The sequence below is a fragment of the Anastrepha obliqua genome, chromosome 5 (genome assembly GCF_027943255.1).
Source record: "Anastrepha obliqua isolate idAnaObli1 chromosome 5, idAnaObli1_1.0, whole genome shotgun sequence".
NCBI lineage: Eukaryota > Metazoa > Arthropoda > Insecta > Diptera > Tephritidae > Anastrepha > Anastrepha obliqua.
Window position 1 is genome coordinate 2,922,729 of NC_072896.1, and position 7,495 is coordinate 2,930,223.

Below are 7,495 nucleotides of genomic sequence, written 5' to 3' on the forward strand. Positions count from 1 at the left end.
GAATTTTCATACTCGCCTGGCCCAAAGACAATTTATCATTATTTCACATTGCACCAATGAATGAAATTCAAATAGAATTTAGACAATCGAATTGAAGCGATATAATTCATCACAATTCAATGGCATTCGATTTCATTGACAATACGCGTACTTGGACCTGAAATTTCTTCTGCGCGACTACCAGTTTGAGACCGATTTTAAGCGATCGGAATTTAGTATACATTACTTTTTATATAAATGCATATCTGGCGCCTGAGGTTCATTTTTTCAATTTAAATCTCATAAATTAATTATAATATCTTTTGCTAAAATTTTTAAATCAAAACTTATCAAGGCTAATTCTTTGAGCGAAGAAAAATTATTTTCAACATAGTCTTACTTTAGCTCATTTATAAAAACGTGGTATATTATATGCTTTTGGACTTTCATTTTTGTTTTAATTTTAATAGAAAAAATTAAAAACTTTTCCAAATTGTTTTATTATTATAATTTTCAATAAGTGTCCAGGAAGAGAACAATCAACTAACTCAGATTTATCGAAAACATCAACTCGCGCAGATTTGGAGTTTTCATTCAGTTGATATTCTCATTAGATCGATCAGCTGACAAGACCTACGACTTTGCGTTGGCCACTACTAAAGCCTCAAATGAGTGGAGTGAAGCATTACGAGCTGAAATGAAACGGGCAGTGCTGAAAAAAATTTATTGGTGTTAGGAGAATAACTGTATCCGTGTAAGGTCGAATTGAACGGAGGCCATCTCAACATCGTGCGAATGGAAAATTAACGAGTTTACTTACATCGTCGGTACATCTTCAAGTGGTCTAAATATGAGAAACATCACTGGATGTGGTTTTAACGATCGGTATGCTCGATGTTCGCTCTCCGCTAATGTTTTGGATAGTGAGGTACACATTAATGCGAATGCCCATAAGGAAAAATAAGTAAAAAGTGTTCTTGACCATTTTACTGAGACAAAAAGCGGATGTTTCAACAAGTTTCTGCTCGAACACATAAAACAGGGGCCAACCTGTACCAATACCTGTGATCGGACCCAGAGTTTTAAGTAGAAATAAGTTTTGAAAGACTAAGATTGCACAATAACGGTTTTTTAAAACTCAGACAATCCTATTTTTAGAATTTTTTTTTAATAACGCTTACATATTGAAAATTATTATTATTACTATTAAATTGTCACATGAATAAAGGATTTTGACAAGAGTTGTACAGGATCTAGATATATGGCAAGCAAATAATTTTCGCCTCATATCTAACACATTTTAATATTTAAGCTATATAAAAATTCAAGGCAAAGAAATTTAAATTGTTTGAAATTACCTGGATGTATATTTTCAATAATTTTTTTCCTTGATCACGCAAAATTCGAGAATCTACGTACTAAAACCCATGTAATTTACTGCCACACCTCTGACAGTTGGTTCTGCGTTACCGGAATGACCCAAACTTAAATCTGGCCAAGCACTATTACTGCAGCAGCAAACTACAAGCACTTTTTCACAGAACAGAAAAGCTTTTTGCAAGTCAAAGCCATTACTTGCCACAAGCCACAATGACAATAAAAAATTCGTATTCTCGAACAGCTGTTAAAAGCACTAGCAGATAAGTACTTAAGAGCTGGTAAGTTGTTGTATTTCTGCCATCATAGACCTGCAAATACATGCAAAATATAAACTGCGGGATATACTCATGACTGCCACTAACTGCTTTTTTGCTGGTTAGGCGGCTGTAAAATTTGCGACGTGCCAAAAATCATAAATGAGAGAACGAGAGGGAGTGAGTGAGTAGGCACGGGATGGGCAAAGTGGTCTAAATACTCGCAAACAAATGCAAAGCGAAAACGTCGAAATGTCAAAACGGCAACGACGCCCTTGTGGCATGCCTCATTGTGCAAGTGTTTTTTAGAGGGCTCAAGCATATTTGCCTTTACGTGAGTCATGTAAACACATACATATGCAATATGTATGCATGAGCGAAGCCCTTTCCGAGACCCAATCGTACGACACTCGAACGCGTGCAGAATTTATAATTTTTCTTTGGGTGCACGGTCAGCCTCGGGTGAATTGTGTGAAATGCAAATTCGCCGATAATATTGAAATAGAAAACGGCAAAAACCATGCAATCGATGAGCAATAAACAATCAATTTTTGCAATTGAGGTGGCTGACCTCGAGACACTCTACTAAAAGTGTAGTGCGCACAAGAATGGGGTGTATGGCGGTCACGTGTGTCAGCTAAACAACATTTTTTACGTGCAACTATAAAAATGGTTGATGGTAGTCAGCCGTTTTGGGTTATTTATATTTTTCCAACATTTGATATTAAAATCACTTTGAAGCGCTTAAAACTTTGCAAAGTAGAAAACCAATACAATGGAGGCCAAGAAATAAAAACAGGGCGTGAAATTAAAAGAATGTTTCATTTTAGAGGAAAACGTTTTTCCTCTTCCAATAAAGTAGTAACAGCTGAGGAAATTCTATGCAACATAATTATTTTCGTAAGCCGGAAAAAGGATGGCAGTAAACATTCGACTGTGAATTATAAAATACTGCAAAAAAGTAGTAAATAGCAACAAAAAGGTTTACATTTTTTTAATATTAAACTCTGGGCAAGAAAAACGACTATCAGAAGGGTTAAAGAAAATCTTTTGTTTCTCCCTGGGTCATCTCACGACGAAGGTTCATCGACTGGGTGCTGCGATCATACGACTTGACAACTCATGATTATTATTTCAGTGGCTACGGTTCCAAATCAACTACTTTGGATGAGGTCGCATATATTGGACCGATTGTTTGAAGCGCTGACAGCAACGCCCAGACGATTATTTGAATGATGGTCTAGACCATACGTAATTGTATGAGTGTCATGAAATGATGGTGCAGAATTCGGTTGCAGAATCTCCCTTGTGATGTTGTAGCCGAAGTTCCCCGCATAATTTTCTTGCTCTCCATAGTTAGAGAGCAAACTTTGTAAACCTATCATCCTTGTGAAACAAGCGCGTATCCAGTGACGTGGCAGCCGAAGTTACTCGCTCAATTTTGTTTTTCACCATAGCTGAAGGCCAAACCTGGTAATTTAGCATCTTTGCTTTAGCGTAGCACCAATTTGGCATCTCACATTGAGGCTTTTACGCAAATTTTTTTTCCTATCTTTCTTATCTGTTCACCCTATGGAGATATACATAAGATTAAGATTATCATCAAAAGTGGGAAGTTTTTTGAGAAGGCGTCATTTTGTTCAGAAAACAAATTCCTTTTATTATTCTTTATTTATCAAGCCTAAGTATTCCGTATTCACAGTCAGTAGCTTGCTTCAGAGCACCTCAGGTAGATCGATGCCCGCATATTGCAAAATTATTATTTTAAAGGAAAGATACATGCATAGTTGTGTATGTCAAAATAAAAGAAATGTTTACGTTAATAAATTAAATTATTTTTCTCGGAAATAATTTTGAAAAATTTATTTCACTCAGCCTCTTTAAAGACTCCTAATGCAAGGCAAACTAAAGGGATATTTTTAGAAATAAAGAATTTGTTAATTTTAGGCTCCATATTGGCTGGCACTCGCATTTGCTTTTGGCACATAACTGTAACTCCACTTTGCCTCCAACTGGTATCGTTGAAATATCTCTATTTGAGCATTTTCCGTTTCACTTGACGGCAATGCGCAATCTTAAACTGTGTTTACTTAATTTCTCGCGGCTTTTTTTAACACTAAACATCCTTTACTTTCGCTATTTTTAGCACAACAATGTTGCACCATCTAAAACTGTTCTGGTGCACTCGCGCACACACACTGACTCATGGACACGCATACATTGCTGGAAAAAATATCAAGCGTGCAAGTGAAGTGTTTGTTTTGTGTTGATTTCTGCAAAATAAAATTATTGCCAGCAAGCGCGAATCTGTTACATATCTTATTTTGTGGCACAAAACACCAAACAGACAACCGCCGCGATATGCAAGATTTAATATTTGATATGCGGCATGTGCCTATGACGTTTTGCAGATTGCGTAAAGAGCAGGTCTGGATAAAATTTCAAGGGGTTGCCTTTGCCAAGAAAAATGGTAAGCAATACGAGGAAATATTTAGCAGAAAGAGTTAGCGCTTTTATGGCATGCATGATGAAGGGCAAACACAAAAAAAGAAAAAAAAACAAATAAAAAATACAAAGCAAGTTGTCTACAAGCACTTAGCAGGCTTAGGAAGTGGGTTTCAATTACTCTATACAGTACGTAGTACAAAATTTATACAAGCATATTTTAATGCCATACAAATTTGAGTGAAATATATTTTACACATTTTTTATTTACTAGACTTCAGTGTCTCCTTAAAACTTTCTCACGCAGCAGCAATGATAAAATCTAAGATTGCGCGTGGGTTTAAGGGCTAATTTGTGCCGTCTGCCTAGAAGAGAAGCTTAATTAAGTTTAATTGTTACAATAATTCCCTTTTCCTTTTTAAGGCAGCTGGGCCTTTTCTATAGCTCAGCCCAAGAAGCATTTCACTCGTAGAAGGGCTACGGTGCGTCACTAAAGCGTATTGGTATAGAGTGAAAGAGTAAAAAAATTAGAAAAAGTAAAAAAATTAGAAAAAGTAGAAAACTGAAAAAACTCTACAGCTGTTTTAACTCCGCTAGCGAACGTGATTTATGAATATCCATCACGCACGCAGTTGGCAAACCACAAAAGGCTAACGTGGTCAGTGAGTAGAAAGTGAGCCTCGAGAACGAATTCCGCATTGTACGAGTTTAATAGAATAATTGGACGCTGACCTAATTAATTAAAGCTTTCTAAGTTTGAGCTCACACAGGAAATAGCAAAAGTTAGGGCATACCCACGCACACCCGCACCTGCTTACATGCGCGTGCATGTGTATGTACATTAGGATGGGCCAAAAATCAAGTTTCTATTTTCTTGACACTGCCGCTAAATTTGTTCTATGGCGAAAAAAAAATTAAATTAATAAATTAAAAATTACCATTGAATTCCCATGGTAAAAATGCACTTTACAGATGGATATTATTTAATCTGCTCTTTAAAGCAATTTAACCATTTTTTATAGCGACGCTGTAACCAGAAAACCCAATGCAAAAAAGCTTTGAAAGTGAATTAAGTTCTCTCAGAGTTCTGGAAGTCGGAGAAAAATCAAGATCAGTAGGATTTAAATTCTCTCAGAGTTCCAGAATTCGGAGCATTGGAAGCATAATTAGTTCTAACAATCTCTATCAAAAAAAGAGGTTGTCTGTAAAGTCGGTTTACTGACGATAGTTTAACGTGATAACGTCATAAGAAAATACTAATTGAATGGTTGCATTTTTCAAAAGAAAATTTTTATTTTATTTGTTTGATAGATATTTTGTATGGATATAGAGAATGAGTTAACATTAACATAACATAATATACTTTAACATAACATAACATAACATAACATAACATAACATAGCATAACATAACATAACATAACATAACATAACATAATATAACATAACATAACATAACATAACATAACATAACATAACATAACATAACATAAAATAACATAACATAACATAACATAACATAACATAACATAACATAACATAACATAACATAACATAACATAACATAACATAACATAACATAACATAACATAACATAACATAACATAACATAACATAACATAACATAACATAACATAACATAACATAACATAACATAACATAACATAACATAACATAACTTAACATAACATATCATAACATAACATAACATGCTGTTCAAGCAAGGTAACGACGCATGAGCAAGATAACGACGCATTTTTTTGGTGCGTGCAGCTGGCTACATAGAATTATGAGACGTTATCACGTCAAAAAATAATAATAACATTAAAACAACAGGTATTATTAACAAACTTGGTTTTATTTTAAATTCTTCAAGTAAATCAAATTAATAATAATCAATAAGAAGGCATATGCAAATACAAATAAGTGAATTTATATATGTACATATGCGCATATACATACACATATACGCTCACTTAAGTAGGAGAGAGCAAGATGTCGAACGTTGCCGTTCGTTTGCTTTGTTTGCTTTGTCGTTCGTTCCGCGCTTTCGCTTGCAGTTCATTCAAGGTAACGGCAATGAGCAAGGTAACGACATATGAGCAAGGTAACGGCAATGAGTAAGGTAACACTAATGAGCAAGGTAACGACACATTTTTTTGTGCGTGCAGCCTTTTAAATCGAATTATAAGACGGAATACTGAAGTACATATTCTGGAGTAACGATGCGGAGCCAATAACCCCTCTTATCAAATTGAAAATTAAAATGAGGGAGAGAATAGTCTTTTTACTATCTACTGCTTTTAGGTTATTCCCCAAGCACTCACCTCTACAGGTGGGTTTTTGCTTTCGTAAACAATCCGAAACGGACTTACAAAAAGTTTGCGAAAGCTTTAAAAAGTTACAAAATACTTTAGCCCGGGTAATAAAGCAATTTAAGTTAGATATTAGTGTTAAGCTTAAGAACGAAACAGGACGGATCAAAGGCTGCGGTGACCGTAAGAAGGCGGAAAACGTGGTGTCCACGCTGAAGAGAAATCCAAATCTTTGCGGAAGAAATATAGCTCGAATGGTGAGATACTTGGAGCCATTTGGGCGTAGAACTAAAGCAGAAATTCCGGTGGTACCCTTTACCTAACCTAACCTAAAGCAGAAGCTGGTCTGAAAACATACAGTTCATAAATAATCGTAATGGAATGCAACGAAGAATGATGTGGCTAAAATACGCACCAAAAGGATGTACGCAGATTTCGTGCAGAAACATTAATGTAGCTATGATCAAACGTACGCACCTTTTGACCCTTCTCAACTTCGCTGCCAAGAGTTTTATGCTGCTGACTGCCAAAGGAAATGTCTCAGCAAAAGTTAGGACTTTGTGTCCTGAACAGTAAAATTTTCGTCACTATTGACACAGAAACCTTCACCAAAGAGTGCTTACTAAAGAGACTTTGGCCATTTTTACATCACCATGACGTACATGGCCTGATCTGGCTTCGTGCCACTACAGTAAAGCAGCTCTTAAACTGTACGAGAAAAAAATGACATCGTTTTTGTGCCTACTGAAGCGATCCCTGCCTATTGCCCAGAACTTCGGCAAATCGAGAAATATGCGTCGAATAAAAGCATGTACGGCATATGAATTTGCTATTCAATTCTCTTTAAAAAGCGAATCTAGATTCAAATACCGCACGAAGCTCAATAGTATCATTTGGGCAACGTAGAACTACCAGTGTAGTAGGAAGTAGGCATAAGAGAACGAGATTTTCACAGCCTTGGCGCCCCATTTTTGTGGCCATAGAATCCATCTAGGGGTTAGCAACAAGAAAAATATTTTAGGTTTTTTTTGGGACACCCTAATGTACATTCTTACGAATATTTCTAGTGACCTTTTATGGATGCCTCAGTCTAGCCAAGAATAAGAATATTCGAAGCGCATT